This window comes from Pelobates fuscus, chromosome 3, assembly GCF_036172605.1.
Source record: "Pelobates fuscus isolate aPelFus1 chromosome 3, aPelFus1.pri, whole genome shotgun sequence".
NCBI classification, from domain to species: Eukaryota; Metazoa; Chordata; class Amphibia; order Anura; family Pelobatidae; genus Pelobates; species Pelobates fuscus.
This window is the reverse complement of record NC_086319.1, coordinates 167,491,126-167,518,587: the sequence shown is the minus strand read 5'-3', so window position 1 is coordinate 167,518,587 and position 27,462 is coordinate 167,491,126.

Sequence of the window (27,462 nt, the reverse complement as noted above, 5' to 3'; positions counted from 1 at the left end):
ATGTGGGAACGGCATCATATTCAAGTCCATGATGAGAATCAGAAGAATATCTAAGGGGCTCACATCTGATTGAGAACTCAATCAGGCTTTTTAGTTTGGAATTTTTAGTAAATGTTGCTCCTTTGGTGCCAGAGAAATACGCTGTTTGTTTTTCTCTATACGAGCACTTAAAGTGGAGCTATTATGTTGTTTTTAGCACTGTACTGGTAAATTATCAAATACTGGCTATATATTTTTGCTTTTTCAAGATGTGTACATTTTTGAAGTATTATGAGATAAAATTGGGTTTAGTTTACCATGTGGCCCTTCTTTCTGAATATTGTATAAAAGCTCTTTAAGAATATTCACCCACTTCTGTGCTTAATTACTTTTTAGTTTGTTTTTTGTTTATCTTGTAATTCACTTATTTTCTCTTCCTTCCTTTTTCTTATGGGGAAATTTAATGTTTAGCAGTTTTTGATAATGTTTGGATCTTGGACAAGCTTTCGCTCACTACCCATGGTTACTTTCCCATAATCCATCATTCAGCTTTGTTTGACCGATTATTTTCTCTCTCTCCCTCACCCCTAGCATTTCACATTATTTCCATGTCATTTCCTGTGCAATATGACAGACACATGCATAATGAACAGATTAATCCCTCCCTGATGGAGCCCTTACTGCAGTCTCCTTGTGACACAGTGTTAGTGGTCCAGATGGATAGAATTGACAACTGCAGGACGATATGTTGTCAAACACAGCATTTCTTCTTGCTTTCCATCATGTGGGCAGTTACTATTACAGTGGTAGTTTTAGCCCAATAATGATGGAAAACCAGATGTGCAAATTTATTGCTGCAGAGTTTCGATTTGCCTGTTTGGGTGTGTGTGTGTGTGTGTGTGTGTGTGTGTGTGTCGGTGTGTGTCGGTGTGTCGTTTTTTTTACACATTTTTTTTACCTGTCCTCCAGTCTTCTGCTTTCACTTGCCGGAGAGGACCAGTGATCATTGCCAAGATATATTTACAGTATCTGGTATAATCACCAGATCTTAAAGGGACACTGTAGGCACCCAGACCACTTCTGCTCATTGGAGTGGTCTGGGTGCCAACTCCCACTACCCTTAACCCTGCAATTGTAATTATTGCAGTTTTTCATAAACTGCAATAATTACATTGCAGTGTTAACTCCACCTCTAGTGGCTGTCTACTAGACAACATTGGTGGGACATTGGCAGGATATTAATAAATTAGAAAAAAAGATTGAAAGGAAAAACAGCTTTAAGTCCTCTTCTAATCATGTTACACAACCAGGTCAACTAAATAACAGAGAGAGATGACCATAAAACAATAATGGTAAAATAGTCACTAGATTTACACTGCAGTTAACATTAGAACCTGATGCATTAAAACAATTTCAGATTTTGGGTTGGGGAGAAGTGAGTAAAGATTTAAATGAAAACGGGCTAAATCATCTTGAATTTTCTATAAGATTAGCATCTAGATACATAAGCAATGCAAATGTAATATTTTTACTTTGTTTTCCCTGTAAAGCACAGACAGCAAAATATTGTTTGTATTTGGGTGTCAAACTTGCAGAAAATAACACACAAATATTTTTGACAGTTTAACCTTTTAGCGCATACTTTGTTATTCTACCAGGGGATTATGGTTATAACCAAATTTTAGCATGTTATACATTTTTGTTGAGTGTAAGTACCTAATATTTAGAACTTACAGAAATATGCCACTAATATTCTGAAACTGAGTGTTAGTACAAATTTGAGTAATTTAATACTTCAGTTATTACAGATTTTGACCCATGTTTTCTGTGCTACCCTTGTCAGTAGCTTTCTGGAGTTGCTTTATTGTGTCGGAAAACACAAGATATTAAGAAAATCTTTTTGATGGCAGGGAGTTAGAAAAAATTTTTTTCTACCTTACAATATTCCCATCTATACTTATGTAAGGTGAGGCTTTCAGAACAAGAATGGCTACACATGAGTGTGTATCTCACATTGTTTAAAGAGAATAGTCCATTCTTTTTCATAACTGTCTGTGTGTTTGTTTCACCATCAGCTGCTTTATTAAAGGAATACAAACTTTTTTTTTTTTTTTTTTAAATTTGCAGAAATTCTACAGCAGTCTATTCGAACATGATTATAGACCTTATTTTATACATTTATTTTCATTACCCTGAATTTATGAAGCTTAACCCCTTAAGGACCAAACTTCTGGAATAAAAGGGAATCCTGACATGTCACACGTGTCATGTGTCCTTAAGGGGTTAAACTGTATCCCAAAATATAAGTTCAGAAATATTATCTTTCTAACAAATATGGTGTCCGCCTTTTTAATGTGAAAATTGGCCACCTATGATTACCAGAAGCTGATGTTATCCGTCACCTTGTAGTAGTGTTTACACACTTTTCTAATTACATTACCAAAAACTTTATAAATAGAAATCTAAATGATACTGAGGTACTCCTGGGCTATACCTCAATTTATAAGCAATACTAAAGCATACCTGTCATTTTCTTTAGCACAATAGCATGCCCTATCGAAATCTGGATAGATGTTTATTATGTTTTGGGGTTTGTTATTTTTTTTTTTTTTTTTTACATGTCCCGCTTCAATGTGTTGTCTAAAAAAACAGGACTGTTTAAGATCATGTGCTTGTTTTGGGGTATGCATATAGGCTCCCACGCTTCGCAGTTTAATGGATGGCTATTGGCATTCTGACCTTATCTGACTTCTTTCTAAATGCTTTTTATTAGTACTTGACTAACTATAGCAAAAACATTAAAATGGTACAAACTAAAGGGAAAAAAATAACCTTTTAGCCAGATTTTGCTAAAGATTTCATGTTTAAAAAACAAAATATCTCTGAGATATTTATAATAACAAGATGGCTGCTGTGTGTGGCCTTACATAAGGAACCTTTCTAGCGAATATAATAATATTGCAGTACTATATGTATATAAAGGGACTGTTTAAAAAAATAACATCTTTCCAAAAGTAGTTTAAATGCACCTCCTTTTTTTTTTATTATTATAATTAATACTCCCACTCTGTTTACATTTGTAAATTATTTCATCTCAAACCCCACAATGGGCTAAAAGACATTTATATATGAAGACAAGAGCCTTCAACACTGTACATTTTGTTCTCATATCCTTAGCCAAACTGTCCTTTGTACATTTATGGTCACTTGTTTGCCCAAATTCATTCCATGGGCCTTCCCTGAAAATGTGAATTATATTTATTTGGTTTTATAAATTTGTATATTTTGATGTTTGTTTTTGTTTTTCTCTCAATTTTTTTTACTTCTTCTAATTGTTCCACACAACCTCTGGTTACCTCAGCAGTTTGCTCACCATGTGATGAATATTTTTTTTTTGTGATTTATTTTTTGTTATACAATTTGTTTTTTGTTTTTTTATAAATAATGAAGACAAAATATGTATAAATGATAGATTATTTTCCTCCTGAATGTGTTTTGTATTTTTTTCCTTTTGTTTATTTTTATATTAAAAAATATTCAAATAAATAATTTAGCCAGAGACATTATGATCTTTTTTATTTATTACTTTAAGTTCTTTAAAATAAAATTACCAGATTTATGTGATAGAAGATTCATAAAAAAAAAAATGAATTAACAATTAGATAAAATGGTCCTTAAGTGGAACACTCACATTTAAAGGAGCCTGTATGTGAACACTGGCTCCGTAATCAGGCTTATATGCTTTTAAGGCAGCATCACACCTGCACTCCACTACTGACCACCAATGAAATTGGAATAAAAAAATGGCACCAAACAGGCCAATGATTCAAATTACCATCCCAGCTGCACTTTATCATTATAATTATAGGCATTTACAGGACATTGCCCTTGGACAATCACACACCCATGTGACCAAAGGAGGAGGGACAAAAAGACATTTAAAAAAATTAAAGATTCAGAGGACCAGACCCACAGCTGACTAAGGAAACTCTACAAGAGTGAAACGTGTTTCGGTTTATCCAGGACTTTGTTTTTATACTTTAGTATATTATGTTATTTGTATAAAATTATCATTTTATTTAGTCCTCTGGAGCCTACTGAATCTACTTAGGGGTAGTGCCATCCCCACAAATATTGGCACATAGCTACTACTCCTCTGTGCCAGGATACAGGGCTCTGAAAAAGGTGAGAACTTTACTTATTCTCACCACTGCACTAATTGAGACAGACTGCACATTTTGTTCTCTTCTCTTAAAAGCATATAAGCCTGATTACGGAGCCAGTGTTCACATACAGGCTTCTTTAAATGTGAGTGTTCGACTTCACGACCATTTTATCTAATTTTATCCTTCTATACCATCTGCAGTATATTGCTTTTTTTTATTCTTTTCACATGTACTGCACACTAAGCTTGCTATCAAGTTATATGGGGTAAGTGTACCCCGTTATTTTTCTCAGCGCTCCACTTATAGGTGTAGGTTTTGCACTTATACCGCCTTATAGATTTTGGACTACTTTAAGTGTGGGTAAGGGGATATTTCCACACAAGTGTTTTTGAGCTGCTGTAATTTATTCTTGATCTTTAGTACCTTATTACACACGCATTCCTCCCTAACAGGAGGTACATCTCACTTAAAATATAACCTTTCCCAGGATCAATTTTCCATTAAAAAGATCACTAATCATCAGTTTAACGAACCAATGGGATTTTATGGATGTGGTATGTGTGGAGCCTGTAAAAATACTAAAAGTTCAAAAAGAAGTATAAAGGAATTCCCACATCCACAGAATAAAAATATTAATTTCAAAATGAAAGACATCAGCACTTATTACTCTAAACACGTGATCTACATGATATGATCACTTGCACTTGTCTCCTTGCCTATATAGGACGAATGACTCGCCCTCTATAGGTTCGAATACAAGAACACATACGAAACATAAAAATGGTTTTATTAAACATTGCCTATCCCTGCATTTTAAGATTAAACATAATAGTGATCCGAGCCATATGGTATTTTTGGGCTTTCAGAAAGTAAATTTTAACTGGAGAGGAGATGACACTAAGAAAATGGGACAAACAGAAATGAAATGGATTTTTAATTTAAACACACTACAACCCAATGGTCTTAATAATGATTTTGAGCTTTGCCACTTCTTATGGGTTTTCCTGTATCCCTCGAATCACTTGTTTTATGAATTTTTATCTCAGTACTATTTTAGCTTTTTTTCTTCCAAACCTACCATTTATTCATTTCTAGTATTTTTTTTCTCTCCTATATTTTTTAAATCATCATAATTTATATATTATATATTTTTTTTTTATGTGGTGATCAAATAGACATGCAGTTTTTCTTACAAGACAGAAATGCAATTATTTTGCATGTGTATAGATTGAAATAAGTATATAATACTGCTTTTGTGTAATTATTTATTCTGTTTCTTCTTTTTATATTAATATCAGACTGCATATTTATGAGTTCCGATATGGACGCATAAAATACATCTCCTATATAACATGAAAGTTTGCCAATAGTTGGTGCATGTTCCACTATGTCTCATCAGAAGTAATTACCCACACTTAAGATGTCCGCATAGCCACTATAGGAAATGTCAGATTACGAACGCATAGACAGGTGAGCGGACCTTACTTTGACGTTGCGTCTGGTCCACAACGTCATTTCTGGTTCCGGATAATTAGAGTCTACAGCTGGTTATACACACCTCCGCAATAGCAGCGCACCGATTGGCCACCGAAGAAGAACACCCTACGGATCTAAACACAGATGCAGCAGGAAAAAAGACATGCCGATTGAGAAAGCCACTTGGCGAATCGCATCTCGTTAATAGGAGGACTACCCAGGACTTTGTATATTTTTTATGGTGTTATTGAGACTTAAATTTAAAAAAAAAAATTGTTTTGTAATCAATAAAGTGTATTTTATTAATTTATTTAAGTACTGTGGATCCTTACCACTTCCTTACAGGTGTCTCATCTCAGGACCCTATTTAAGCCTTGTACTGCAGAGAACTCGAGATGGAAGCATTTCCCCAAGTGAGTAGCTCATTTAGTAGACAGTTGGCAGTGAGAGTAGGACCTGCCAAAGATGGGGTACATTGACGTTTGTGGCAGGCTTATGCAATGTATGATCATATAGTGTAACTAAACCCCCATTATTTTTTGCCTAGATTAGGTGTTTTTAATAAAACTAGTCAAATCTGTCAGCATCGAAGTGGCTGTTTAGTTGATAATTGAGTGCGCTGGATTTCTATTTTTACTGTACTTATTGGCCCCCAGCAGCACCCCATTTAAGCATGTTTAGGTGAGTGCAGCCAGCCCCTTGTTTTCCTTACCACTTACTACTCATGCTGCACAAGAAGGGTTGTGTTCCCCTTAAAGACGCACACGCCATAATACTGGGGGCCTAGTATAACTAGCTCCCCAAAAGATGAGCAGTCACTTGCATTCACAATTTGGCTATATACTGCACTTTATAATCGGCACAAGGATATTTTGTTCCCTTTTGTATCCATATTGAGGATCGTTGAGCAGGGTTGAATTGAGAAGGGTTTATGAGATTTGAGCCTATCCTGATAGGGCTCTACATCATGTGAGTGTGGTCCATATCTCCATCAATATCACTCTGGTGGATTTGACATATTGCACTATTGTGTTTTTTTTTTTTTATTTTTTTTTTTTGCAATGCATATTGAGTTAACATACGTGCGTGAGGTACCCCAACGGCAGTCCTCACGTAACATTGAGACATAGGTAACAATGGGGTAATTGAGAATACATGCACTATTTTTTGTATAAGAAAGTAGTATAGGTAGATCATCACAATAGAGCGTAACAATCAGAGTACACAGACAATTCCTCATGGGTATATTCCGCAATCACATAGTGGTAACATACTAGAAAATGTCATGAAATACTGCACTTTTTATATTTATGGTAGCTAAAGTAATTCCAACAAGTATAGCTGGCATATCTATATGTTTCCAGCTGGGGTGACATCTTGTCAGGGGGGAGATGCAGGAAATTAGAAATAATAAACATTTATGTTCTTAAGCTGGCTATCTAAATATAATCATAAAAGCTGACAAGTAATGCTGATTATGGTTTAGGGAGCAGGCTAAGTGACCATAGTAGTACCGACTATGCCAGGCTTGGAAACGTGGAGTGAGTTATTCCATATTCAGGCCAGCGATACAATGATATTTTTGCTACTGAGCCTACAGCTGAAGACAGTCACGCCCTGTCCTATACATACAAGCATATTAATTAGTCATTTAATAAACCAAACAGTTTAACAAGATGAATACGTATGGTCAGTGAACTTAGGTTGAGGATGTCGGCATTTGTTAGGCAGACTGATAAACAGAAAGATAAACCTTAAACTTTGCCAATTAAATTATACAGTTGTCTGATAACACAAGAAAAAAGAGAGGAAACAAAAAACGAGAAATGAGCAGAGAAGACTCACATAGCCCGGTTAGTGACTTTGTGTAACACGCTGCGCAGTTTAGATACCTAATTATACCGCTGGGTATGGAAGCTGGGCAGTTGAAGTCGGCTAGCTGTAACAAGACTCGAGCTGGTAGACATTTTACTTGTAAGGTCTGGCTAAACAAGATGGCGAAAGTTACTAACATGCTAGGCTCAATGCAATTGAACAAGCTTTTAGGGCTCACTAATTGCGCAATAGGTGGTGCAAGCTATAATTAAATAAGTAAGCCTGAGTGTATCAGAACAGAAGTTAAGAGCCTGAAAAATAAGCGCTAACAAAGAAAAGAAAATGTTCAGGCAATGAATGACATTTTAAAATTCCATCTCTGTGCTTGCCGGCAGGCAGCTGAGTTTTCTCGGCATCTCGGCCTGGCTTAGTGTAATCATCCGCCTGGGTATCAATGGGTGAGTATATAGCAGTACAGCAGTATAGCAGTGAGTCCTGAGGGGGGCACGGGTACCTCGCTCGGGGGCATGTGGCACTGTTAGCCAATGCCTCGGCTCGGTAGGTCCGTACCGTCCCTGGGGTTCATCAGTTGCTGGCCTCGGTGCCTTGCCTTGTAGAGTCCTGCTTGTCTGGTATGGATGGAGACAGCTAGACAGTCGCTTAGGGCTGTGATGGCGATGAGGAAGTTCATCCCTCGAGCTTGTGCCAGAATGCTGGTCTGTTCGCTGCAGGCCCGGTGATCTCCGGTTGTCTGCTGCTTCCCGGGTTTGGGCCTCTCGCTTGAGTTCCGTCTCTTCTGGGTAGTGCTGCGGTGTCTCGGATGTGGGAATCCCCTCTTGCCCTGGAGCCGTGGGAGAGCTGGCGCTCGTAGGCCACGAGCCTGGGAACCTTCGTGGTCCAGGATCGGCCCTTTCGGGTTGTTGCAGGGAGGTAGATCAGGTCGCTTGTGGTGTCGTCTTGCCCCTCTCCGCTTATGTGGCCAGCGCCTCTGGGGTACTCCCCATCTTGCTCTCAGCCCAGGAGGGCTCAGGATGTGGGGGATAGATGCAGGGATCTTAGAGTTGCCCTGAGGAGGACTCCCATTCTTCCGTCCGCCATCGGCTCTTACCCTTGTGGGTAGCGGTGGGCCGTGTGTCGCAGGCTGTATGCGTGCCTGTAGTTTGGCCCAGAAGCGTTCGAAGATTAGTGTGATGGAGTCTGTTGCGCAGTCCCCGGTGTCCCCTGCATCCGGAGGCCGTGTCGCTTGTCCGCCATCTTGGGCGCTCCCGTCCCCTCGTCTCTTATGGTGGTCAGGGTGCCATTCTTTTGGTGTAGGGTTCGGGGCAGCCCTCCTGGTGGGGACCGGGATATCCCCCGCCTGTCCATAGGGGGGTGGGTGCGTGTTTTGCACTCGCTTGTCAGTGTTGGGATCCGGCGGGAAGGCGGCCGTCCTTCCCCCCCCCCCGATTCCACTAGGCCTCAGTTCGTTGCCACGGTTCCCGGTCGTGTCTGTCTTCAAGATTGGTACCGGCATATTCACGGTTGCTTCCCCCAGCTTACTGGCAGGTTTGTAGGGGAATCGTAGCATCGTAGCAAACGTGTATTTTACTTTATTTTTTTCAGAACATATTTCTTTGATCATTACACACCTCCCCCAATTTTTTTTTTTTTTTTTAAATTCTTTATTTTTGTAGTGCAGAAGCTTTGTACAATCACCTGTGAGGTACCCCAAAGGCAATCCTCCAGCGCATTACAAAACATTTAAACACAGAGGTACAGGATTGATCTTGCACATTTTTTATAAGGTTGAGTTTTGCGGTATCCGGTATCGATTGTCGTTACTTAAGCATATTCACAACATAAAATAAACTAAAATAAACTAAATTGACGTCGCTTAACTTTCTGCTCTTGCAATAAAATTGAGATGCTGTGTCCAGCGTGATGGTAATTGTACCAGCAAACTGGTGTGGTTGATTCCGTTTTGTGAGTCGCTTATTTGGATCATGAATCAAAGTTAAACATAACTTGTAGTACAGGCTAGGCCAGTTATGGGGTGAATATGTCATTCACTGTAGGACCAAAGTCCAGCTTTTTACTGACATCCCCTCAAAACTTTGCTATTAAACATAGATTAACCATGGCTATAACTTGAGACCATATTATTTTGTTGGTCGTTTTTTGTGTCTAGAAACAACTATATGCTAGGTAAACATGTCATGTGAAAAACAGTTATATGCTAGGCAGACCTTTCCCGCTTAAAATAGTTATATGCGATGCAGACCCTTCCCACTTAAAATAGTTATATGCTAGGCAGACCATTCCCGCTTAAAACAGTTATATGCTAGACAGACCATTCCCGCTTAAAATAGTTATATGCGAGGCAGACCTTTCCCGCTTAAAATAGTTATATGCTAGGCAGACCTTTCCCGCGTAAAACAGTTATATGCTAGGCAGACCATTCCCGCTTAAAATAGTTATATGCTAGGCAGACCTTCCTGCTTAAAACAGTTATATGCTAGGCAGACATATCATGGGGAAAACCGTAATATGCTAGGCAGACATATTATGCTGGAGACGGTTAGCGTTTTGGCATGTCTTGCAGACAGACAGGACTATGTGAAGATGGGTAAAGGAAGTGGAGGGCAAGATTAGTGAGCTGGATTCAGCTCGCTGGTAGATGTGTTTAACCATTACAGCGTGACTGTGAGTGATAGGGGGCACATGCATTCAACCTGCACCCTAGGGGGATGGTGTAATATGACAATCATTTAGTATGGCATATCACAGGATGGCATCTTCACAGGCTACAACAGAACCTGTTCTATGTTGCCTAGAGGACTTGCACATATTCCCCTTCATGTTCCTTAGTAATATTCTGCCTTAACAGGGAGTGAGAAGAGGAAACGAAAAATAGTGAGCTTGGAAAGCGTAACCTGTTATGCACATTTGCGGTCGTAGCCGGTTGAGTAAGGAGGTCAAACGCTTCATTGATAAAAATAAAAAATTGATATAAATAAATAATAATAAAAAAAATAAATAAATTAACAAATAAAGTCCCACCGTCGTCGGTACATGACCAGTGCCCCTGCATAACTGCATAGAGTCCTTTGGTGGTTGTGGGGAGGCAGGCCGCACGCCCGCATGCCGATAGGTCATCCTATTCCTCTGAGGGGAAACTGTGGCGATGGTGTCGGGTAGTACTGGAGCATATCACCCTGGGTATAAGATGCTGGGGTCTTTGAAGGGCAAGTGAGTCGGGTGTACAGGTGGGTTTCGCTTCGGTGCTTGGCGTCCAGGTAGCCTTGTGCTGTTTCCCGCCGCGCTGATCTGCGGCTCCGGCACCGTCGCGGAGTTGTTCTGGAGCCTCGAGGGGGATTTACTCCCACGTGGCGTCGGATTGCCGGGCGGATCCATTCCGCTACTGCTCGCATTACTCGCTTGAAGAGCAGTCTCCGGGCGTGTAGCTGTATCCATATGCTGGCTCGGAGTCGTTCAAAAAACTCCAGTGCATGCTCGGGAGGTTCGGTAAGTGTGTGGGCTGCTTCCTAGCCGCCATCTTGATCGGGCCATGCTCTCCCCGCTTTACTCTGGGCTTTGTCGCTTGGTCAGACTTTAGTGTGGGGGTAGCCGCCCCCAGCGAGGACCGGGATATCCCCCGCCGGTCCAGAGGGGGGGGTTGGCAGGGCAGTGTTTGATTGCCGCTCGTGAGGAGGTTCTGTGCCGGGAGATCGGCCGCTTCCCCCAGGCCTCAGGCTCCAGTCTGGTGTAGGCCGCGTAGCCGGTTCAGGCGCTCTTGTTATGTTTCGTTGCAGGACGGGTATCATTTTGTTCCCCGTGTGGTCCTGTTTCTCTTTTTGGGCTTCTCTTGTAGTTGGCTTCGTTTGGGTAGTCATGAGGGTCGTTTTTATACCTGCTGGTGCAGGAGCCCGCAAGAAACGCGTCCGGCCATGTTGCCTGTTTTTGAGGGGTAAGTGTATTTATATCTAAGTTACTTTTGGTGGTATTCTCCACCTGGTGCACTTTATTGATTCTACCATGATTGGCACTTCTGTCTGTTTTCTTGTGACTGACAAGTTAATCTATTTTTGCAAAGCACTGTATTCCAGAGACTGTCCTTTCAGATAATGGCCCACAATATAACTCAAGCAAATTATAGACATTTGCCAGCACATGGGCATTAATCCATGCCACCACAAGTCCACACTATCCACAAAGTAATGGATTAGCCGAGAAATCTTATTTATTTATTTTTTTAATTCTTTATTTTTGTCAGTGTGAATGACATAATTACAAGCTTAGGAAGACATTTCTGCAAGGTCATAAGTCATAGTAAACAATACAAGGTCATGCAAAACATGTCACAATTACTGCACTTACTTTTTTTTAAAGGACCACTATAGTGTCAGGGAAACAAACTCGTTTTCGTCGCACTATAGTGTTAATAGGTCCCCCCCACCCTCATGGCCCCCCTCCCGCCGGGCTAGAGGGGGAGGAAGGGGTTAACTTCTTACCTTTCTCCAGCGCCGGGCTCCCTTGGCGCTGGGGACTCTCCTCCTCCTTCCGCAGTCATCGGCTGAATGTGCATGCGCAGCAAGCGCCGCGCATTCAGTCAGCCCATAGGAAAGCATTTCTCAATGCTTTCCTATGGACCCTGGCATCTTCTCACTGTGAAAATCACAGTGAGAAGCGCCTCTAGCGGCTGTCAATGAGCCATTTAGGAGTTAAATCCCTTTGTTTATGAACCCTAGTCACACCTTCCTGCATGTGACTTGCACAGCCTTCCATAAACACTTCCTGTAAAGAGAGCCCTATTTAGGCTTTCTTTATTGCAAGTTCTGTTTAATTAAGATTTTCTTATCCCCTGCTATGTTAATAGCTTGCTAGACCCTGCAAGAGCCTCCTGTATGTGATTAAAGGTCAATTTAGAGATTGAGATACAATTATTTAAGGTAAATTACATCTGTTTGAAAGTGAAACCAGTTTTTTTTTTCATGCAGGCTCTGTCAATCATAGCCAGGGGAGGCGTGACCAGGGCTGCATAAACAGAAACAAAGTGATTTAACTCCTAAATGACAGTGAATTGAGCAGGGGAATGATCTATACACTAAAAGTGTAACACATGGGAAGAGGAAGGGGAGGAGTGGGAGTTGATGCACGATAGCAGGGTCAGGCAGAAGCGGAGCAGAGCACTTGTAAAATAGGAGAAAGAAATGTTATGGGGAAAGAGAGAATTGTTGTTGGATAATAATAAGTATTGAGCTAACTAGCTCAGCCTTAATTTTGGACATTGCCATAAGGAAGGTAAAAGAAAAGCTTTAAAAAAAAAAAAAATGTAAAAGGGAAAAGATTTTTAATTTTTTTTAAAAAGGGGATAAAATAAAGGAGGAGAGAAAGCAGTGTTTAGAGTGGCTCATGTTTTGGCAAGTTAAATTTTGTTATCTTATAAAATAAAAAAGAAAGAATGAAAAGAAGTAAAGGAAGGAGAAGGAGAGAATAAAGGGAAAAAGAGACCTCTGATATATTGATATAATATAAGGAAGGTAAAGGCAGGAAAAGTAGAAAAAATGGGGGAATTTCTTTTTATGGTGACACGCAATATAAATTGGCACCTAATACAGCATTGTGTTTGTATTAAAAGGGAAAAGGGGGGGGGGTGAAGCACTGTGTGGAGTGCAGATCAAAATGTGGTAAGAGTAAAAGTAGGGGGGCGTGGCTTGGCAGCCAAAGAAAATGGCAGCATAAACTTTCCCTCCGCCAGGGTCCGACACGAAAGCACATAATCAACAGCCTGCCTTGCCGAAATGGGGAGATCAAACAGAGCCCCACAAACCAGGAAGACCCCAGATACCAAGAAGGGACAGCTCACCTCGTCCCTGCGCCATTTCCTGGTGACCCCTCGCGGACTTTGCGACACAGCCACATGGCGCTGACAGATCAATGGCGTCGGAGGATTCCGCACCTTCATTTCCTGCATCCGACCTGCAAACGGGAGGCACTGAGAGGCCCCCATGGCTAGATCTCCTAAGAGCCTTGATTTCAAAAGAAGACCTCCGCTCTGCCACCTCGGAGCTGGGAGCCACGATCAGGCAGGACATCCAGGCACTGAGAGCAGATATGCAGGGCCTGTCTGACCGCGTGAGCCACGTGGAGGCAGCCTGTGACAGCCAGAGAGCGGCTCAGAATAAATTAGCAGAAGCTGCAGCCACCTGCACTGAACAGGTACGTGGCATGGCCCTGCACATAGAGGATTTAGACAACAGGGGGCGCCGCAATAACATAAGGCTGCGTGGCTGTCAGGGTACCTGTAGTCTCTACCCCTGAGACGGGTAGAGACTTAGAAGTTTTTCCATCCAGACGGCATGATTCTCCCGTTCCTCGCGGTCCCCTCGCGCATGTAAACGCCGGCCGCGAGAGAACTATGCCTTTTTGTAACGTGACGCTCAATAGTCGACGTCATGACGCTATTCTAGCCCGACCTGTCAGTCAAATCCCGGACACGAATCAGGTCTCGGCGGAGGCGTGATTAGTCTCTAGAAGCAGGGTATTTAAGGGAGCTCTCAGCATTTGCTCATTGCCCTGTCGTGGTTCTAGCCAGCCTAGTCACACAGTGCTCTTGTATTCTCTTGTCTTTTGGTTCTGACCCGGCTTTGTTATTACTTACCTGTCTTCTCTGTTATCCTTGACCCGGCTTGTCTCTCGCTTACCTGTCTTCTCGTTCCCTCGACCTCGGCTTGTCCCTGACCATTCTATACGTAGTATTACGTTAAGTCCGGCCATTCTAAGGTCCGGTATATGTATCTGCTACTCTTTGTACTCTGCGTGTTGGATCCCTGTCCCGATCCTGACAGTGGCCTCCCTGAAACCGAAGAGGCGGGAAAGCCTCCTGGAAATTTTTAATGGGCTGCTGGGCCGTGATCACCAGGCGCCAATAGAATTTGTGAGAGCGCATAGAGCCCTCCGTCCAAAGGGCCCACCAGATAGCCCACACAGGGATGTTATTTGCTGCTTGGCGAACTTTGCCTTAAAAGAGACCATCCTTAAACAAGCAAGGGAGCAACATACGCTCACTTACCGGAACCAAGACCTGCAACTCTTCCCGGACCTGTCATCGGCTACCCTGACCTACCGATGTGCCCTGAAACCGCTCACGAGAGTACTGGTTGCTCAACAGATCCGGTACAGATGACCATTCCTGGTCCGCACACACAGCAATTACATAGCGCTGGGCACCGAGCTCCAATTACCCGCTATTAACATGAGGTGGCCAGACCCATTGGACATATACAACGCCACAAGAAACCCCTACCCGAGACCGGCGCTGCCACAGCGCACCCAGTGGGGACGCCAGGAGGCCAGTAGACCCTCAGGTACCGCCCATGGTGGGCATGACTCTCCCTCCCCTCCCCTGGCCCGGGTCGCCTCGCACCAGGCTGACCCTCTCTAGCACGAAAAGTGCCTCAACCTGACTTGGACACCGTCCCCACCCTCAGGTACAAACTTGGTCGACCGTCATATTGGATATCCCACATTTTTTTATATTTTTTTTTGGCTAAGGCTACAATACGGATCTGAGTGACCCCTCTTGCCAGGTTGTGCGGACAGCTGCTGAGCCCTATGTCACCTACGCTATGGGGACGTTACCTTGGACACAGTGGCTCCACCTGGTGGGGTGTGGCGGACTAATTGGGTGGGGGGGGGTCTGGGGAGGCATGGCTCAAAGGGACATGGTAATTAACTATGTCTGTGAAATATCGGCGCTCAGGCCCCCCCTCCCACCCTGTCCCTGGGGATCCTGGGGGGGAGGGCTTATTTCTAATTTAGGCCTACAAGCTGTAGACAGGGGACTAAGTACTGGTTCGGTTAAGACATTCCTCTATTAGATTAGACAGTGTCGGGACCCGGGAATGTGTTCTCACAGGTACACAACAGTAGCACCGAGTGGTTATAGTTCCTGTTGGGACTGGACCATATACTCCCGGGGACCCACCCCAAGGTGGTGACCTGTTTGCCCGCCAGCCACTAGGGTGACAGGAGGAAACCACGTTTTTTGAGTTACAACTGTTATTGTTCATTGTGATCCACAGTCTCTCAGCTGGCTGGTTGACCAGGCGCCTTCCACTACCCGAGAGGTCGGTGTCTTCTGTATAGGAGGGGGGTTTCTTCTGTTCCAGTCTCTGGGTCGGGGGATCCCTACCCTCCTGACACCGGTGCCTCCGCTCCCTTACAGGGGCAAGCCCTTCCGTGCCCGGGGCTCCGGGGCGGCACCCACGCTACCGCATAACATCCGGTGGGGCTATATACCATCGCACAAGGCTACCCGCTGCCCCGCTCCACTCCCCCTATCCCGAGCCCTACCTACCTGAGGCTCTCCCCGCCTTCACAGACCGGCACGACACAGATGCCCGCGGGACGGATAACATGGCCTCGCACACACCGAAATATGCACCAGCCCCACTCAACTTCCTATCCCTAAATGCCAAGTGTAACGGATCGACAGGCACCCCGACTGGGTACCTCCGTTGAAGGATGCTCCTAGCGCTTCCTGAGGACTCCAAGCACTGCAGCAGACACCACAACCACCGAACCGGAGAAGCATATAAATGCTCTCAAGCATATGAATGCTGTAAACAGCTGAACAGGAAAAGCATTCAATCAGCTTACACTCCTGGCAATCAGCATACAATCCAATTCCCCCAATAACGAGACGACACTTCGTTTTGAGGTTAAGCAGAACTGACTGTACTGGCACATACAGCCTCTTTTATTCCCAATCCACAAACATAGTACTGCCCACAGGGTTTTACAGAACAACCAATCAATACGTACAATACACACAGACACTCCCACACAAAATCCTCCCCTCTGCCTGTGATATGATTACTGAACACAATGGGAAATATAATTATCACAGACAGAGAAATACAGTTTTATAAAACATATCACAGGGACCCCAAAACATGCAATAACCCCGTATATCCTCAGAACTGGGGGATCTGGGTGAACCACATATCCAAAATTCACCCAGATCCGTTCAGTAGTTTGGAAGATACAGTTTAATGCAGATTCCGCAGAACATATACAGATTATATAAAAAATAATTACTGTATGATGTGTCCCCTGTTGTATAGTTTAAAACTACTGCACGATATCTTTGTGCACCAAATACCGGCGAGATGGCACCGTGTAGAAAAGTCACAACAGTGTCTGTGAGTTAAAATGGCCGCCATCCATTGTTCTCACCATGTGCTTCATCCATTGTTCTCACCATGTGCCTCTGATACATGAAATGGTGGTCACCCAGTAACTCCACAGTATGTCCCCAGATGGTTCTTAAAGGGCCAGTAGCAGCATAATACAATACAACATGCCCAAATCCTGTATTTAAAGGGTCAAATCTCCCAGTGGCCATAGTCAGCAGGCAGGAGGCGGGCAAACAGGCTTCTCCAATGCCCAGTGGCGAGGTTGGTTCCGCCACACCAAGGGTCTAAATTCCCCCTAAAAGAGGTCACACGCCCTACGCCTCTGCCAGAAGGCTAGAGCCCATGTGGTCTATTTCCAAGAAACTCACTTTAAACTCGACTCCGCACCGAAACTCTGTAACCACATATATACCCAGGGATTCTACAGCCACAACCCAGACGGGAAATCCAAGGGGGCAGCAATAGTCATGCATAAATCCATAACCTTTGTGGCCGACTCGACCATAACAGATTACGCAGGCCGATATGTGTTCGTCAGGGGTCGAATCCTGGACGAAACCTATACTTTTGCCAACATTTACGCCTCAAATACACGACAGGACAAATTCCTTCGGGACGCACTCCGCACCCTCCACGACTTCACAATGGGCTGTCTGGTTCTAGGGGGTGACCTCAATATTGTCCTACACCCGACGGTGGACGCATCCAGAGGCCACTCATCGACACCTCTTCCCACGTTACTCAAAGTACGCAAACTCCTCCACCAGTACAGACTTACGGACTACTGGAGGGCGACACATCCGACAGACAGGGACTACACTTTCTATTCGGCCCCGAACGACTGTTACACACGCATAGACTATTTTTTCCTTCCATACTATTACCTACCCAGACTACAGGACTCCGCCATAGGGGGTCAAAGTGGTCAGACCACGCACCACTCACGATACAACTAACATCACCACTATACAAACCTAATACCACTTCATGGCGGCTCCACGAAACCTCCTATCTAACCCGCAGGTGGCCCAAGACGTCCAACAAACCTTGACAAACTACTTCGCCGAGAACCCACCACAGGACACATCCCCCTCCTGACATGGGAGGCTCACAAATGTGTGATCCGAGGGACGCTTATCTCGCACTCCTTTGCCCTGAAAAAAGCAAGGGAACACATGATCCGAGAATTAACCGCCAAGGTAGGGAACCTGACACAGGCACACAAACAAACACTGGATGACACACTCCTAGGGGAACTCACGGCAGCATGCGAAGAATTAGCACAGGTCTTGCGACAATCGTACACTAGGGCCCTTCAACGCACCAAATCACTTTTTCACGTGGAGGGAGACAAATGCGGCAGGTTACTTGCTAGAATGATAAACAAAAACGCTCCATGACATGCGCGACACCTCAGGCCAACTATGCCACATGCCAGACCAAATCGCCACAGCAGTAACACGCTTTTACACAGACCTATATGCCCTCACACATATACTCCCCTCACACACTTCCTGACGCGCTGACCCGAAATCGGGAGCGTCTCATATAAGTTCATACCTTACTAGATATACAAAAGCCAAACTTTCCTCGGATGCAGCGGAGGCCCTGGAGGCACCACTGACTGAGTGGGAACTGGCCCTCGCCGTCAAAACCTCAAAGACAGGCAAAAGCTCAGGCCCGGACGGCCTCCCTCTCAAATACTACAAAACCTTTTCGACTACCTTGTCCCCCCAATTTATCTCGGCCTTCAACTCCATAACAGAGGGAAATGCAACTTCTCAGCAGACATTGGCGGCCAACACCACCCTGTTACCAAAGGAGGGGGGAGATACCCAACGGTGTACTGGCTACCGGCCGATCTCGTTGCTTAATTGCGACCTACACTTGTTCGCCAAAATACTAGCCACGAGGTTGGGTCTGCACATACCAGACCTGCGCGTCCACGTTGAAATACTACGTGATTAAAAATATTCAATAAAAACATATTTACAAAAAAAAAGAGTAAAAGTAGTTGTTAAATTGTGCAACAAATTTAGAACCCATGTCTGAAAAAAAGAAAAATGCTTGTGGCTATTTACCAGAGTATCTGAAGATTAGAACTTAAATATGACGAAGAGAGTAAATGTAATTTCGGCAGTGGTGGATACCAAAAACTCTGGCAAAAAAAAAAACCACCTGCGTTATATTCAAATATGTGGAAAATTATATTCAATTTATTGATACCTTTCCCTACCACATATCTTGTAGAATCAGGCTTTAGTGCTGTTAATCATTTTATGAGCAAACAGAGAAACCGTCTGAATATCACCGAAAGAGGAGATCTTTGTTTGTTCTTTACAAAAATCAAACCGGATATCAAATATTTAGTCTCGCAGCATCAGCCTCAAGGATCTCATTAATCACCAGTTAAAAGTAATTTCTTTAACTTCATAACGTTAAAAACATTAAAAACCTGCATTAAGTAGAAATAAAAAGATACATTTAAGTACATATTTTTAAAAATATATTTTGCACTTGTGCTAAAAAATTCGACTTACTGCAGCACTGGTGGGCGGTAAGGACATTTTACCATCAAGAAAGATGCATTAGTGGGCGGTAGGTAGAAAAAGGTGGACTACCCCTGCTTTAGACCAAAAGTGTATCCATTCTCCCCTGAAGAAGCTAAGCACTGGGAAACAATTCCTAAAATTCATGCTGCAGTGAATCGGCTGGCTAAGAAAACTATACACGCTATAGACAGAATTTAAAGGAGCCCATGGAGAAAAGGATGGACTCTAACCTAGTTAAACTCTATTTTGCCATTGGATTGGGATTACATCCAGCAGCAGCACTCACATCAGTAGCTAGAAGTGTGAAAGTATTGATTGACAACTTTGAAGAAGATATATCCAGTGGAGTAAGCAGAGAGTATCTTATAAATTCCCTGAAAGATGTTAGGCTGGATGTCATAGCTGAATGCTATACAAAAGGCCTCTGATGGTAAAACGGCTTTTCTCCCTCAATCCTACTGATATCCTACAAAGACAAGAACAACTCAGTTCCATCTAGAAACACTGTATTCTTTTGGGCAAGAATAAATACGTAAGAATCTACAATTTCCTTGTCTCACGACTGCATTGATCAAGATATCAGAGCTTCTTCAAAGCACAAAAGTTCAAGCCAGAACATGAGTACATTAGGATCCCTCACGTCAACAATAGGTCTGGTTAGATGGGCACATTGGAAGATAAGACCTGACCAGATGAACTTTCTCAGGCAAATCAACATTTCCATGAATTGGAGTTAGTGGATAATAATTCCCCAAGACTTTAAACAGCAATTGAGATGGTGGATGAAGGAGCCCAATCTGAACAAGGGATTTCCGCTTGAAGATCCTCCCTTGGAAATGGTAACTAGGTTGCAAGCACATGGGGATGGGGAGCCGACTACAAGAACCTAGTTGCTCAAGTCAATGGCACGATCAAATAGGTCTTCTCCATTACAACATTCTAGAAATGCGTGCAGTATACAAGGTAATGATGTCGTTTGCCACCCACCTGAAGAGGAAAAGAGTGGTGGCTGCATACCTGAATCATCAAGGTGGTTCGAAGAGCAAGCAGTTACTTCTGCAAATGCAACCTATAATGGAGTGGGCTATGATTTACCTGAAAGGTCTGAAATCTGTGTACCTCGTGGGAATAGAAAATACCCTGGCGGACTTCCTAAACAGGTCAAGCATGGACCCAGGGGAATGGTCCTGAACAAATAAATATTTTGTCAAATAGTGGAAATATTGGGAATGCCATTCAGGAATTCACAAATACTCAGATTCTTCTCGAGGTGGAAAGACTCTCAGGCAGAAGCCCAGGATGCCCTATCCCAGAATTGGGACTTCGAGTTGGCATAAGTCTCCACTCCAATTCTGTAATTCACTGAGTATTGATGAAAACTGGGCAGGAGAATTGCGCAGTGATTGCAATAATAGTACCTTGATTTACTCTCCTGTTATGTATAAACCAAGGAGCCTCCATCATACTTCCACAGAGATGGGACCTGTTACTTCAGGGCCCGGCAGTTCAGCCAGAGCCCCAATCCCTTCAGTTAGTGCCTTGGCGCTTGAAAAGTGGAACCTTTTAAATTCGGCCTGTCTGAGTCAGTCTCTAATACCCTATTAAAATCAAGAAAGAACTCTACTTCAGCCTCCGATCACAAAGTGTGGGAAACTTTCAGAACCTGGAAGTTGGAGAATGGGATCACCAATGAAGAGTCCTTTATTGCGCCAGGTAGGTTTGGACAAAAGTCTAAGCCTCAGTGCATTGAAAGTACAAGTTTCGGCCATCTTCAGTGGCACTAAGAACCTAAAACACCTTTTGTGTCTTGAGCAACAGGTCTACTGTTTAATTTATTTAACCCACCCTTCATGGGAGCTTGGGTAATACCCATAAGTGATGCTGCCATGTTTGTCCAGGAAAGCGGAAAATTGTTTACATACTTCCCGTAAGTTTCTTTTCCTGGCTATTCCACATGGCAGCATCACGCTCCCTACCTTCTGAATTCCTCAGCTATTTTACGTGAGGGAACTATACATTTAACAGCAATCACCAAATTCAATAGTGCTATTGGAGGGGGGGGGGAGTTATGGGGTTATATTAGGGCCTTGTCATTTTCAATATTGCAGCTTTGACAATTTGCTTAATTAGGCCCACTAAGTTTTTAAAAATAGTTTTTTACAAAATTGCATCTCAAAACTGTACTTTTAAAAGAAGCCAAACTGGGCAATTTTTATGTGCATCTTTTTTCTTTTTTTTTTTCAATGGACAAAATCATATTCTTTACATCACACCAGTTATAAATATACCACATCAGTTAAAGTCATGCTAAGTATAGAAAATGTTTCAATTTAGATTATAATATTGGCTGTTTTTTTTTTTTTTTATTCTTTATTTTTTAAGTGCATATAGAAAAAGCAGTTACAAATGCGTTTGTCATACCCCAAGAGCATGTACTCACGCTTTAACAATTAACATCGATTTACCAGGGCATGGCAACACAATGCACATTTTTATAGTATGCTATAAAGGCCATTTTTGAATATGCGTGGTTGTAAATAATGAGATGAACATGCAAGATACGTCTTAATATACATTAGATAAAGCATTAGATAAAATCTACACATTTTAGACTGCCTGTAAAGTAGGGTGTCTTTAAGTCAAACCGTCTAGGCCCAGAGGAACATTAGGCAACTCCATGTAAGAAAAAACATAGTATGTGTATAGATGCTTAGCTTTGTTATATTCAGTAGTAGGCTGCGTGAGGGGAACAAGGAGAATGGGAGTAAACATGTATTGTGTATCGGGTAAGGTTAAAACATAAAATAAGATACGTGCTTGTTAGATATAACCTTGACATGGTGTTTACATTAATTGCACAATTGTAAACTTAAGTCAAACTGGACAATAGCCAGGATGGGCAAGGTAGCCTTGTGGAGTCGTGTGGTTAGTTGCCATAATGATGAGCCTCTTCTACACAATCTGTTTTACTATCTGAGGCAAAATAATAGTTATACAGAGATAAGAAAAGGGAGTCATTCGGTATGCCCGCGGTATTTGACTCTGGTATGTACATCCGCTCTGGGTTGTTGTGGTAATACAAAATTTAAACGTTGTAAGCAGTCATATCTGATTATACTTCAAATTATATTGCCACCAGCTCATCCAAAAATTTAAAAGGTGAGTATAATAGATGTTATATGGACAAGCAGTTATAACCTGGGAATTTAGTGAGTGTCATGGTAGGTCACTCTCTGTCATCCCCCGTGGGGCCTAGGGTGATCCCTATTGGTGGGGCTTTTGAGTGGCTTGTGTACTGCTAAGGTATATGCCTTGGTGGGGCCCGCTAGTGACTGTGACTCTTATGGAGTCATGATGCTTACTGTGGTAGAGCTCCACTACAACTCCCACGGGGTAAGGCAAGCACCCCGATAGCACAGGTTGACCTCTCTAGTGGGATGAACATGAGCCTATTGGCGAAATGTGTGGGTGATTTCCGTGGGGTTAAATTATACATAGTGACAATATCTGTCAGTGACCCCTGTGGGGTTAAAATAAACACTTTGGTGGTATGCGTTAGCAATACAGGTGGAGTCATTATCGGGCCATTGATAGGGCTTGTTAGAGTCTCTTGTGGGTTAAAGCTTAACAGAACAAAAATAACAAGGGGATTGGGTTAACTGAAGAGTTTGTGTTGTCCCATTTAGTCCTCTGTAACCTACTGTGGTCTTGTGGGACTCTAGAGCCTCGATGATAACGTAGGTTGTGTGGGCAAGAGAGTCTTTATGGGGGTCCTCCCGCCCCATCGGGTGTGCGTCTCCTGTAGGTCTTTTTCCTCGTTTCTGCTTCGCATTAGGGTTCACTGTGTTCTGGTCCCCTGTTGCGAGCTGCTCCGAGGGGGTCGATGCTGGTATATTGAGTCTTTTTAGAAACTCTGTATGGTCTTCAGTGGCCGACAGGGTGTGTATTGCATCCCCCTGCGATACCACCAATGTTCCTGACAACCCCCAGTGGTATTTGACGCCATGATCTCGGAGGGTCCGGGTGATGGGCGCGAACTTGCGCCGTTCGAGAAGGACTGTGAAAGGTAGGTCATCATATATCGAGATCCTATTGTTTGCGATCACCAGATTTGGGTTTTGTCTAGATCGCGCCATGACAGCGGTTTTAGCTGTAACGTCTCTTGAGACAACTATGATGTCGCGGGGTGGGTCCGCGGGTGCTGTGGGGGCCTTCTTGACCCTGAAGGCCTACACTAGTGGTGGCATGACTTCCATGGCAAACTCGAGCAGGGCTTCTTGGCCTATTGTTTCTGGGGCCCCTCGTATTCTGAAATTTTTCCGTCGGTGGCACGTTTCTAGGGAGGTCACCGTGCGCGTAAGGTGTTGCACTTGGTGGGTGAGGGCAGTGACCCGGGAGTCGGTGTCATCAATCTTTTTCCCCCTCTCCTCTTCTCGGGTCTCGATTGCTTGACCCCAGCGAGGTCCGCCTTCCACACCTCTCTCAGGTCCCGCAGGAGGTTTTTTATGTCTCCCTTAGTGGATGGGGACTGATCAGAGTCTGATTCTGCTCTCTGGTGCACTCCGCTGTGGGTCCGATGTGTTTGAGCTGTCTCATCCTCCAGAGCTCTGAGTCACTCGAGCCGCGTGGCTCCGCAGGTGCCATGTCTGTTCGGGCTTGCTGTGGCGGCCTACCGAAGGACAGTCTGATGTCTGTGTGTTTCTGACCCTCCGCTTGGGCCGTTTTTCGATGCTTTCTGCCCATCTCTCTTGGAGGGGTGTTCCAGGTGTCTAGGAGGTAAATATTTGAGCTCTGTTGCAGTATTTAAAGTCAGTTTTTAGGTCTCTGGAGCAGGAGCTCTGCAAGTATGCGACCGCTCAGTAGCTCAGCTAGCCACGCCCCCTCATGTGCATCTTTTTTAATGCTTTTTATTTCATCACCAATTTCTCCTCTTTTTTTATATTTGTAAATATTTTTTATTGTAATGTTCAAGGTAGTTCAAGAATACAAATGACAGTACACATGCATATAATTCAGCAAGGAAACCACAGATAGCAAAAGTATTTACAAGAATACATCAACAGTATATATAAACTATAAAAGCTACAGCGAAGAGCTTTATATTGTGAGAATCACAAGACCCAGACCTACATTTTGATGCATAGTATGTCTCTGCAATATTAACAATGAAGGCACAGTCGCAGTTTAGAAATTGCCCTTCAAATGTGAGCTTTGTAGAGTGGAGTTTCAATGAAGGTCAGTGGACGGTGTGAGTTGCAGACAAATGGTCATATTGTGAAAACTATCAGGACTATGGCTTAGCAAGAACACTTAATAATATATATGTGAGATAACATTAAGTGGTCTTGCTATGCAAGAACACTTAATGATAGCCACAATCAAGACAGAGAGTTTGCACTATGGTAAACAAAGCTATCTTTGATAAACATTATGCTGCGCATTACGAGCTATACTACCACGAATAAAGACTGTTTTAATAAAAGAAAAGATTGGAACTAGTGCTCTGTATACGAGTAACAATGAAAATAACAAACTAAAATAATAGAACATATTTATTTTAAACAAGATGACATTCTCATGATGCTGGGGGTAGATGCTAATTCTGGATAAACTGAGAGAACTGATCAATGGCTATGGCAGGAGTATAGCGCCTGCAGGATAGGTCATCTTAGGAGTGAGGTGGACAATCAGCCAACTCCCTGACTGTATGATTTTTTTAATTTTGGCAAAGTCCATCCAGGGAAGCAGTACCAAGGTGAGGAATATCTACTGCCCCAGGCCCATCCAGGGTCCAACAACTCTCAACCATGGATTGGAAGATGCACAGATTCCAAATCCTTTCCATGCGCAAACAGAGGAAGGCCCTGGAGCGCCGCCGAATAAGATGTCGTCTCATGATTCCAGGAACCCTCTGTCTGTGTGGGTGGTGCGTTGGGACCTATAATTTAGGTGGCCCTCAGGTAGGCATGTGGGGTGATAGGTAGCACGCTGGAAAGCTGCTGAGCCCTGAGGGGGCCTCCCCGACTTCTCCATGCAAAGCCTCTGATCACCTCTTGCAGACATTGAATCTTTAGCTGCTGAGCATTCCCCCACCTCTGCCCAGAAGTGCCCGAGGATAGATTCCAATTTAATGTTATGTTAAATTTCAAGGGACAGTGTAGGCACCCAGACCACTTCAGCTCATTGAAGCAGTCTGGGTGCAAACTCCAATTACCCTTAACCCTGCAGTGGTAATTATTGCAGTTTTTATAAACTGCAATAATTACCTCTGAGGGTTAACTCCTCTACCAGACAGACACTAGAGGGACTTCCAGAATTGAAACAGACTTTTGGTCTGTTATCGGATGCTGGACGTCCTCACGCTCTGCATGAGCACCTCCAGCATCAGATTTTCCCCATAGGAAAGCATTGAATAATGCTTTCCTATGGGGAGATCCTTATGCGAGCGCGGCCGTTGCCGCGCATATCCATTAAGTCTCCTCCGCCGGCGGACGTCCAGTGACTAGAAGGGTTATTAATCCCTTCAGCGCCGCAGGAGGGGGTCTTGACATAAGGGGAAGCTTCAGTGCCAGGAAGAGTTTGCTTTCCTGGCACTATAGTTTCCCTTTAATGTTAGTTTGCAGTTAACTTGTCTGACTTGAATAGGCACCAGGCCCTGTGATGCAGGAGCAGGTGTCTCGGCCATTTTGCCTGGCACCGACAATGTGGTGGAGCGATCATCCCCACTATGCCAGGCTGTAGAGATCGAATCCAGCGTGGACTGGGATAACCCCCACCAGTCCAGATAGAGTAAGCGTGACCAAGACTGTGGTTGGTTCATCTGTGAGGGGGAGATTGGTTGCGTCTCCCACACAGGAACATGTAGCAGTTCGCAGAAAGCCTTAGGCCTCACAGAGCAGCAGTTGATATTGGTAACCAAAATTGGTTCAGGGACTGCTAAAGCACTCTTCTCTTAGTACACCGCAACTGTAGCTTGGAAATTGCCAAGAATCTTGATTTATTAGCCCAATATCACAGCAAAATTGAGGAGCATCCCTTCATCACCAAAGCCTAACAAATTAAGCAACAATATGTTTTGCAGTCTGGAAATCACAGAACCTGGGAACCTAGAGACCAATATAGGTCGATTACTGGACTGCCTAGCTTCCAGGGGCGGACTGGCCCACCGTGATACCGGAAAATTTCCCGGTGCACCATCGGCACCTGGGGCTGGGCAGACAGTTGGCTGTGATGGCGACTGCTGAGGGAGCTGTGATGGCGGCTGCTGGGGGAGCTGTGATGGCGGCCGCAGGGGGAGCTGTGCTGTCTCTGCTCTGCTCCCCTTCCCTCGCGCGCTACTTAACGAAATCATGGCTGGAATATGACGTCATATTCAGGCCCCAGTCTCATTAAGCTGCCCGCTGCGGAGCAGCACAGCTCCCCCTGCGGCCGCCATCACTGCTCCCCCTGCGGCCGCCATCACTGCTCCCCCTGTGGCCGCCATCACAGCTCCCCTGCGGCCACCATAACAGCTCCCCCAGCGGCCCAGCACACCCAGCTGTCTGCCCTGTACGACCCCCCTGGCCGGTCGCCCACAGGTAGCAATGTGTGTCAGTCTGTCAGTGTGAGGTTATGTGTGTGTCTGTGTCATGGTGTGTGTGTGTGTGTCTGTTTCACGGTGTGTGTGTCTGTCTGTCATGGTGTGTGTGTCTGTCATGATGTGTGTCTTTCACAATGTGCGTCTGTCATGGTGTGTGTGTCTGTGTCATGGTCTGTATGTGTCATGGTGTGTGTGTGTGTCTGTCAAGGTGTGTGTGTTTCTGTCATGGTATGTGTGTGTGTCTGTCATGGTATATGTGTCTGTCATGGGGTGTGTGTGTGTGTGTGTCTATGTCTGTCATGGTGTATGTGTGTGTTTAAAAATAGCGTTTTGACTCACCTTTTTTTTTTTACCAATGCCATGCAGGTCTCCCCTCGACTAGCCCTGCCTCTCTGGCTGAGATTATCCAGCTTGATGATCTCAGCCAATCCAATGCTTTGCCATAGGATTGGCTGCAAAATGCTACACTACTCAGCATCTCCTCATAGAGATGCATTGAATCAATGTATCTCTGTGGAGAACGTTCAGCGCCTCAAGAGCATGTAGGCCCTGAATGTAGGTGCTGCACATTGTGCAGCACTGACACAGGAAGCATCTCTAGTGACCGTCTGAGTGTCGGTCACTAGAGGTGTCACTAGGAAGCAATGTATTCCAATCTATTCCTTTTCTCTGAAAAGTCAGTGTTTACATTGAAAAGCCTGCAGTGACAGGCTATA